We start from the raw sequence: 10,400 nt of genomic DNA, 5'->3' as shown, positions 1-10,400 counted from the left end.
GACACATGCCTCAATCCCTAGGCTTAGCATCAAGGGCCCAGGAAATGACCTGGCCCTTGCTCTCCTGGTCTCAGGAAGGTCTGCTTAGCATTTTGCTCACTGTCCTGAACTTAAGTAAGGGTCTCAGAGAGAAGGAAAACCTTTAGAATAGGAAGAAGAAAAGTCACAAAGACCTCTGGCCTCTGCATTGCCCTACCTCCTTTGGTGAATAGGGATTATCTGCTGTTTGTCCTGGCAGACTTGCTCCCTAGAATTCCTGGCAGATCCTTGTAAACCCTTCGTTGGTGGATATGGGGCTGTCTGCTCAATAGTTCTGAGCTAGAGAGAGGGTGGAAGAAAGGAAGGGAGAGGAAAAGAGGCATAAGAATCTGCCTTCCTTCCTGCTTGCTTTTGACCCAGGGCAAGTTCCTGGGACCCTCTGGCCTGGCTTCCTTTTCTGTGAGATTCTGGTCTAGAGGTTCTAGGATACCTTTAAACTAGGGGATGGAGTTGAAATAATAGCTCACTCTTTAGTCTGCCTGCAAAAGGGTTAAAGGATCCAAGAAAGGTAAAGGAATCTGCATTATCTTCTGGTATAATGGCACTAACTACCTTGGACCAAGATCCTTGGTCCTGGGCTGTTATCAGGAGAAACTTTGGGTGTGTTTAGGAGCTCCTGACCAGACTGGTCCTCCAGAAGTTCCATACTACTTGACCCGTTGCAGCTTCCATCCTGCTTCCCATGGTCCCAACAGCCTGGACAAACTTCCTCAGCTTCTCTAAACCATGATAAGACTCAACTAAAGTATCAGTCTTTCTGTGGTGAACTTCATTCTTCTCGCTGTATTACTGTATCTTAAAAATCCAAATCAGCTGGTGACTTAATTTTTCCGTTTTGTTCATCCTCTCAACCACTGTTTTGAGACAAAGTGACTGAGGCTCAGAGAGGGTAGGGGAGTTGGCCTAAGTCTTGTGGCTAGTATGTGGCAGGTTCAAGTCCAAGATTAAACACTTAAGGATTTTTTTCATATTGGAGAGCAGCAAGGAATTGTATGAAGCCCCTGTTGAGGGATTTTGGGTACCATTTCCCTTGTGGACCTAAGAAAATGTCGAGACAAGGCAAGAAATCCAAAGTCAGGCTGCCCATCTCTTGGGGTGTTCCCGGCAGGAGGCGACCATCAGGACAGTGTAGGGTAAAGGAGCCCAGAGACCTGGGTGCCCAGACTTTTCCCCTGGGACCCTCAGCCCCATTGTCCCCAGCTTTGGTGAAGATGACCCCTGAGATGGGGTAAAGTTGGGTGTGCCAGGAGCAAGTTGCGAGGCAGATTAGAGCGTGGGTGGATCAGCTGTAAATCTTGGTACTGGCTCTACATTCCCCCCAGCAGAGTTGTCTGTCAGCAGCTCTGGGCCAGAGCCCGTAGGTTCTCAGGAGGTGGCGCTAGAGGACTAAGCAGCCAGCGGTGGGCGAACTGGAGAGGCGGGCCATAGGCGGGGTTAAGAGCGCTGCGGGCGTAGGCAAAATGAGCTGGGAGAGACCGACTATGCGCAGAGTTAAAACTTTCTGCTGAGGATAGGGCGGAACCTGCGGAGAGCAGAGTTGAGACTGCTGGAGACCAAGTAAAGGCCTGAGAGGGGCGGGGCTTTGTGGGACTGTGGCGGAGCCGGGCCTGCGTGGAGTCCCGCCTTCTTTCCACCTCTGTCACACGGTCTCGGAGAGTTTCCGAGCTGGGGTTTGGAACGCGTCATTCACAGTTCTTCTAAAAAGGAAGCCAGCAGGAAAAAGATGGCCTAGTTTTCGGATGGCTTTCTCTCCTGGGGCCCCAAACAGTAAACCTTGAAAGGTCGGATATATGTAGTTGGGAACCAGTAAGAATCTGTCCTTGGCCGGGCGCAGTGGTGCACCACTGTAACCCGTGACTGGGGAGGCTGAGGCAGAAAGATCGAGGCCAGATTCAGCAACTTACCAAGACCCAGGCTAAAAAAAAAAAAAAAAAAAAAAAAAAAAAAAATGCGGGCAGAGGGGCTGGGGATGTAGCTCAGAGGTAAAGCTACCCCAGGTGCCATCTCCAGGGTTGGGGCTTGTAGGGGCACGGGAGGCTCACCTTAGCTTTTGCCTGTATTCTGGCTTCACGCCTCCGACGCCCAGCATGAGACCTGTGCCTCTTGAATTCTGCTTCTAACCCAAAAGGTTCTAAGGCTAAAAGTGGGCATTAACCTAATAGGATACTGTGAGGTCTGGATGGTGCCAGTGCAGTTGGGGTTCCCCTACTGAGCCTCTGGGGGAGAACATGTCACTAGAAACAAATAGGGATGGGGCACCTAGCTGGGACTAACAGTTTCCTTGGGTCATCCTTGAATCCAGGACACCTTGAAGCCCCAGGGAATACCTTTACCAAAACTTACCTCCCTGGGGCTGGGGTTGTGGCTCAGTGGTAGAGTGCTGGCCTAGCATGCATGAGGCACTGAGTTCAATCCTCAGCACCACATAAAAATAAAATAAAGATTGTGTCCACCTAAAACAAAACAAAGCAAACCAAAAAAACCAAAACTTGTCTCCACAGCTCCAGACACACATTGAGACAGCAAGAAACATCCTGTTGGAAACTGGCCAGGGCTCCTAAGGCCAGGGATAAGGGCTATTGTTTTCTTTTTCTTTTTTGTTTTTGGTACTGGGGATTGAAGTCAGGGATATCCAACCACTGAGCCACATCCTCAGCCCTATTTTGTGTTTTATTTAGAGACAGGGTCTCACTGAGTTGCTTAGTGTTTTCTAGTTGCTGAGGCTTACTTTGAACTTGTGATTCTCCTTTCTCAGACTCCCAAACTGCTGGGATTACAGGCATGCACCACCATGCTTGCTTATTTTCTATCTTAATGGCAGCACAGTATCAGGATGAAGAGGAAAAAGCCCAAGTTTGGAGTCTGCCAGAATACTCGGGAACTCAGGCCAGGTCAACTCCCTTTTCAAGAAACTGAACCCACTGATACAGGACCACTCCCTACTTAGGACTTGTATGACAAAAAACGTAGAAAGGGCCTGGCTTCCCCTCAGGATAGCAGGAAATGGGGAGGAGGGACTTTGAGGGTGACAACAGCATATCTTTGGGCATGCCTAGAGGAGAGGCATTATTCCTGGATGAACTCACAGTCAGAGAACACCATCCTAATTGGGCTAAGCAAGAAGTTGGGCATGGGGGATGCTGAAGGCAATGTAGTCCTGTGTTTGTTTGAGAGCATGTGGTGTAGTGGTGGTGAGCTCTGCTTTCCTTTACACTTTCAATGCAGTGTCTTGATTAGAGTACAAATGAAAAGCTAAGGAGGCACTTGTCTGGGACTCTGTCTTGGGTCACAGGCAGCATATTAGCTCATTCTTGGAACTGTAGCCTTGTCAGAGGCTCAGAATCAAGCAGGGATAGAAAAGGGACATAACCCATTCCGTGAGCCTCAAGAAGATCCCTTGGAACAGAGCTGAGAAGTGGGGGTGACCTAATTTGCATTAGCAATGATGGTGGTGGTGATGGGGAGGACAGCTCAGCGGAACACTTGGCCTTTCTTTTTTAAAAAATATTTTTAGTTTTATATTGACATAATACCTTAGTTTATTTTTGTGTGGTTCTGAGGATCAAACCCAGTGCCTTACACATGCTAGGCAAGTGCTATACCACTGAACTGCAACCCTAGCCCCTTTCTGCTCTTTTGATAGGAGATAAAGTATGTCCTTTGCTCAGCCTTACTAGGAATTCCCAGTCTGCACTGTCAGCTCTTGGAAGAAAGACTGCCTTCCCAGAAAGCTGATGTCCACACCACACTTCCCAGATGGAGAGGTAATTAATATAGAAATAGCAGTGGTAACCCAGATGTTGCTACCCAACTGATACCCCCACCTATCCTAGAATCTGGGGGAGCCAGGGAGGCTTTTCCTCAGATAACCCTGATGCTGAGTACAACTTTAGCTCTCATAACCTGACCTAGTGATGCTGTGGGCCACACCCACCAATGTAGGGAGGGGGTTCAGGGTCTGGTTTGAGCAGTAGACAAAGGCTAGACTTGGAAATCACAGGTTTAGTGAAGATGAATAGATTCAACTGTCTTGATTCCTGCTGTATCTTTGGGATCTACCACAGTACTGTCCTCAACCTAGGGCTCAAAAAGTGTAAGTCAAATTTAACTAAATTGAAATTATCCTGGCAGAGGCCCTGGGGACTTTTCTACTTGTCACAAAGGTTTGGCTTCACTATCAGAGACTTAACCCCTGCCCCATCTGTCCTTTCTTGAAAGGCAAGAGCTGTCTGGACACTCAGTAAAGATAACAGAGCAAACAAGACCTACTACAATCCATTCTGATTAGGACATAGATGGAGCTTAGTGGAGAAAATGGCTATGTCAAAATGGCCTGAGATCTCTGGTGGTAAATACCGGGGTAATTTTCAGTAATGCCCTTAGGTTTGTAGTAAGAGATCCACAGAGGGGTCAGGAGGTAGGGAAACTTCTAAAGATTTTCCTGAAGATGCATGTAGTAAGCCTGATGGAGGGGCCACCAAGCTCCTCTCCCTGAACTGTCATGTCTTATCTTTTGTTGCCTGGGGTAGGACATGTGATTGGTCAAGAAAGGACACAAGGATATGATTCCCATCTGGGCCTGTACTCTCCCATCCATGGAACAGAGATCTGTGGGAACTGGTGCAGAGTTGTGGGGAGGGGGGATCCTAGTGCAGAGTTGTTGGGGGGGGAGTCACAATAGAAATTTGGGTGGAATTTTCTATAGTCAGAAATTATTTGAATGCCTGTCTCTGTTTCTGCAAACAGAGGTCCTCAAGGGCAGGTTCCACAGGCTTCTCTGGGCATTGGCTTAAGGAGGATGAATGTGTGCAGGCATGAGTGAGATCAGCAGAGCCATCCCAAAATGCCTCTCTGGGGGAGTACAGAGGGGCAAGAAAAACAGCATGTTTTGACTTGTATGCTTACAACTTGGAGAAACCATAGTTTCATTTATTTTTTCTTGTCATAACAAGCCTTCAGAAATGTGTAACTCTAATAGCAATGGGCTTAATTAGCCTTCTTGGGAGCAATGCATGAGTGGTGGGGCAGTAAACATTTCTGATGATGTTTGCCTGTTTTTTTTTTTTTTTAATTTAACATAATGTAAGTAAAGACTTGCACATTGCAACAGGAAAGGAATTATCAAGTAAATTCCCTTCTAGTCTTATTCCTTTTTCCTGCTCTACCAAGAACTATGGCCAGTTTAAGATAATAGTATACAAAGTGAGATTGTTCAGGCCAGCCCAGATGGGCTCCTGAGAAGGACAAACAAAGATCAGATGTGATCATGCCCTCATTCCAGCCTTAGGCTTGCTTGGGGAGCTGTCTGATTCCCCATGTTAGTGGGTGGTGCCAAAAACTTTAGCCAGGGAAACCTCTGCTTCTTTGGGCTTACTTCATTTCTCTTCAGTTTTATTTCTTCCTTCCAAAAGAGGTCTGGGGGCATGGAACCAATTTCTTGAGTTGCTTCTCATCTGGCAGTGAGATAGACCTCAGCATCATGATAGCAAAAAGAGTTCAGACAGCCCTATAGATAGGAACCAGCTTTCCCAGCTTCCCTGGAATGGTCCAAAGCATAGACAATGTCATCTGGAACTGTCCTCAGCCATCCTTCCTATTCTCAACCACCTTCTGTCTTCTATTTTTCCTTGAAAAGTTTGTCATTCTTCTTCACTCCCATAGACATCTTCATATTTGAATCCTGAATCTCCCTGTGGCAGCTGCCATACTGAAAGCATCAGCCCAGGGTGAACTGGATTGTGGAGGAAACAGGAAAGACTGGGTTTGAGCTCTGTCCGTCCTCCCCTTCCTTTACATGTCACCTTGTTTGTCCTTGGTCCAGAAGGCCTCAGGGTATAGCTGCTAAGGTCCTGCTATCTCCTTATTTTCCCAAGACTTGCCTTCCAGTGACTAAAATAATCAGGCCTTTTCCTATCTGGGTAGATTTTTTAATGATTCCATTTTTTCCCCTCTGGTCTTTTATAAGTGTTTGAGAGCAATACTTGGTGAAGCTTGTAGATACATGGCCGACCAACCATAAGTTCCCTCTTAGTGTGGATTGAGTCTCCTCCCATCTGGCCTTTACAAAATGTCTGTCATGTGTCATATGTCATGCCTAGTGGAAAAAAGATATTTTCAGCTAGTGAAGCTTAAGAGGCTGGGAAACTCCTGCTGTTATGCCAGATTCGTGGGACCCCAATAGACCTACAGGAGTCGAATCCGATGCAATCACACAAGAGTCTTTATTGCAAGCTTGAGCCTGGACTCACAACTGTTCCCGATGCAGTGGTTCCAGAGAGTGAGTCCAGGTCCTTTGTTCAGTGAGGTTTTATAGGTTTTTGGGGGATACACTATGCATCACAACATCACACAGCAAATCATTCCATTCCACAGGAAAGTCAAACAACAACTCTTGACATTGATTAGCACATTCAATGGCGGGAACAATTTGGGTAGGGGTGATTGGTTAGTACAAGAGGGGGTTCCTTTGAACTGATTGGTTTAGGCCATGAGGGATGTACATGCTAAACTACATGGTTTCCCAATATATTATCAACCACCATAAACTACTTGGGGGACATCTGGCATTCCAGGTATTTTCCCTGTCTCATGCTGATTGGAGGTTGCTAGGGGGATTGCTGCAGACCTCTCCTGTTATTTACAAACAATTCAGCTGGGTAGGTATGTGCTTAGGAGTGCTCTGTGGGTTTTTCCAAGGACAAGGGTCACACCCCCTTCCTCAGGACAGGCCTTGAGGAAGAAGCTGCTGTTATTTATTTATTTTCAAAAATGGAGTCATATCAGTTTCTCACTACAGGGTCTCCAAGTCTCTCCTGTCTCTGATGGGGCAGCAGCTGGACTTAGAAAGAAATCGTACCCAGACATGCCACATAGCTGGTTTGCACAAACTGAAAGATTTGTTTTTTAACTGCTGTGAAGACCAGTCAAGCTTAGTGAGTTCACTAAACAAGAGGACAGCTCATCAACAACCCCTCCAAAGAGGAAAAAGTGAATGCATCCTCATCATTCTTCCTGTTACTTGTTACATCAGTAGCCTAAATATGGTGATTCAGAAGCTATAACCAAAATTCTTTCTGGGGTACCTTTAAACCTGGTGGTTGGTGGATTCCCTAAAAAATGAAGGTGAGGGAAATGCTCAGAACAGCATGGAGAACCATCAGTCCCTAAAGTCCGGCTGAAAGCCAGCCCAGATGATAGGAAAATTCAGACAAAGACCTTCTATTGAGGAGCCCAATCTAGATCAAGAGGAAGGAAATAACTGTCACGATAGGCAAAAGGTGCAACTTATGCAGTCAAGGGGGAGAAATAAAGAATGTCCATGTGCTTCTGATCTTTTCAATGCTTTATTCACTCAAATCACTCAATACAATTTCACTCTATAGGTTCTAAATCAAGAAAATGAGAATCCTTAATGCTAGGCACTGTAATAGATGTAATCAATTCACAGCAAACAATTCTAGATTAATTAATTCACAGAAAACAATTCTAGATTAATTCTAAGCATTGCAAACACACTTAATCATGACAGGCTCATAACAGACATTCCCTCTGCATGCTAAGTTCAAGTGTAAGATCAAAAGTCTCAAAGCCTTAGGCTTTAAGTCCAGCAGATGCACACTCACTTAGACCTTGGTGATCAGATTAGGAACCAAGGCAGGCTCCCCCTGGGATGGAGCTGACTGGTCAAGGAGAGGGTTGGGTGGTAGGGAGAAGTTGAGGCTCTCACCAGGATCAAGATGTGGCTGCAGAGTTTGAGAGCAGTGAGGAAAATGCAGAGGATCAGCAAACGATGAAAAGTGTTGGGATGACAGTCCAGGTCTAGGTCCTGGTCCTCATCAGGCTTTCAGCATGAGGGCATCAGTATCAGCTGGCTGAACATCTGTTCATTTACTCTATTATTTATACCAAATTTTGGGGCTTTGCCCCCCCCTTTAAATCCTTATCAGTTGCCACCAGATCTCCCAGTGACTTGTTTGTACTTGAGGGCCACACTGGAGGGCTCTGTTAGGCATGCCAGGTGAGACTGCAGGTTTCAAACTGGAGTTTTTTTTTTTTTTTTTTTTTTTTTAGTTGCTAAGGCACAGGCCTAAGGCCATCCTCACGATGACCTTTGGGACAGAGAATAAAAATAACTGAATCAGAGTTTCAGACAACCAGGACCAGCACTTTTCCATGGTCAGTAGAAATCCCTAGACCAAATGTCAGGGGTGGAAGTAGATAAGGTAGGTATGTTCCTGGGGATTCTCCTCAAAGGAAATGGTATTGTGAGATTTTGCGAGAGGAAGGGCATCAGTAACTAGCTTTCATATCTTCCTGGATTCACTGTGCTTGTGCCCTTTGTCACCAAGGCAACAAAGGGTCTGTTTATAGTCAGAAATCCACTCTTAGGAAGGCAACTCCCAGACCCGCTGGCTGGGTAGGGCTAATTACCCCCACAGGAACCAGGGCATGTTGATTTCAATCTATGAAAAGCCACAGCTCCTGTGTTTTTCTACAAAAACAAAAAATAAACATCTTAACTGGACATGGTGGTACATATCTATAATTCTAGAAATTCTAGAAGCTATGAGGCAGGAAGATCACAAGTTTGAGACTAGCCTGGGCAGCTTAGTGAAACCCTGTCTCAAAAAAAGGTGGGGGGGGGCAGTATATAGCTCAGTGGTAAAGTGCATCTGGGTTCAATCCCCAGTATAATAGGGGAAAAAAAATATTTTCATCTTTCAAAGAAGCTCAACACATACAAACTGGTGGTAGTGAAACCAGAACAATCTGGGTTGGGACAAGGTTAGACCACTGATCTGTTCATAGTGAAAGGTATGGCACAAAACTCCCAAATTCCAGACCACCACAGAAGAGATAATAATACAGTTGTCATGTGTGAGCCTGGCACTTGTCCTTGTGTTTGATCTACATCAGTCACTCCACCTTTATGAGTGCCTTTGCCAGAGGGGATGCTAATATTCTAATTTTGCATTAGGAAATGGAGGCTCAGTGAACCCAAGGTCCCCATCTAGAGAGTGGGAGGGCTAACATGTGGACCTGTGGAGCCTAAATATGTGTATGCAGTCACCAGACATTCCTGAAGCTGAATTAAATACCCTCTAGCACAGGTGGAAACACAAAGCAAGGACTATCATAACAGGTAGAGAAGCTCTCCTCATCCCAGTAGTCCCAGGCAGTGTAGCCCTAAGGGCAGCAGACATTAAGGTCAGGAGAAAACACCAGAAAGTAAGGGTTTTGAATTTTCTATTTATCTTACCTGCTCCATCCCAGAGTTTGAGAAGAGCAGTTCAGAAGACCCTGGGCCTTCTTCCCAGAACTGAAAGTGTGGGTCTTGTCCATCAGTGCTCACTGGGATCCCTGATTATTCCAGGTCAAACCAGAACTGCTGACATCCCATGTGTTATTAGGAGAATTAAAATGGGTTTATAAATGGGTCCAAATTATTCAAGCCCTCTACACAGCCAGAAATGGTTTGGAATATAGTCTGGATCTTCTAGGAAATGTTTTCCCTCAGGAAAGTACCTGAGGCTTGTGTGAGGAGCCTTAACACTGGTCTGTAAAGGGGAGAGGTGGAGTGGAAAAGTAATTGGTGAGCTCTCAGATTTATGAAGAAGAAACCTGAGCTACTGATCTAGACAGTCCCTAGCGGGCCATAGCTTAAAGTTTCTGAGAAACATCAACTCCTCTTCCATTCATCCCAAGGTCACTGTCCCAGAGCCTGATGAGGTAGGTGGTCTTCTACTTTGATTTAGGCCAGCCCTTCCACCTTTCTCAAGGGCACTTTGTAAGACTCCAGTTTTGTGGGAGTATAGTTCCTACATTGACATCTGGATGGCCTTTGCTCCCTTCCTGACCTTTGAGAGCCTCACAATCCAGTCCTACCACCTAACATCCTCTCTCTACCTCCTTCAACGATCTTGGGCCTCAGAACATACTTGTTCTTTTGCCTTTCCAACTCATATGCATCCTTTGAGACCACACTTGCGTGGACCCTCTCTGAAGCCTGTCCTCGCGATGCCCGCCTCACGCTATCCAAAGGAGAGTACCCCCAATTCGATTTTCAGTGAATATAAAGTCTTACAGGTCTCATGCAACATTGCTGCTAGCCCCCTCCCTGCTCCAGTTGGCACGCGCCCGACCTGTCTGTCCCTGAGGGCGCATGCGCGGGCGCCCGGCGGCTTCCCCGCGACCCCGCTGCTGGCGCGTGGACACGAGTCTTCTTCGCGGGCTGGCGGGAGCGCGCGTTTGTTTGGAGGCGCGGCGGGTTGGGGGGCGGTAGTTGAGGGAAGGTGGTGTGCGGCATGCGCATGCGCAGAGGCGGGCGGCAGCGCGAGCCGAGCTGGGAGATGGCGGCGGAG

This window comes from Callospermophilus lateralis, chromosome 10 (genome assembly GCF_048772815.1).
Source record: "Callospermophilus lateralis isolate mCalLat2 chromosome 10, mCalLat2.hap1, whole genome shotgun sequence".
NCBI lineage: Eukaryota > Metazoa > Chordata > Mammalia > Rodentia > Sciuridae > Callospermophilus > Callospermophilus lateralis.
This window is presented reverse-complemented; position numbering follows the sequence as displayed.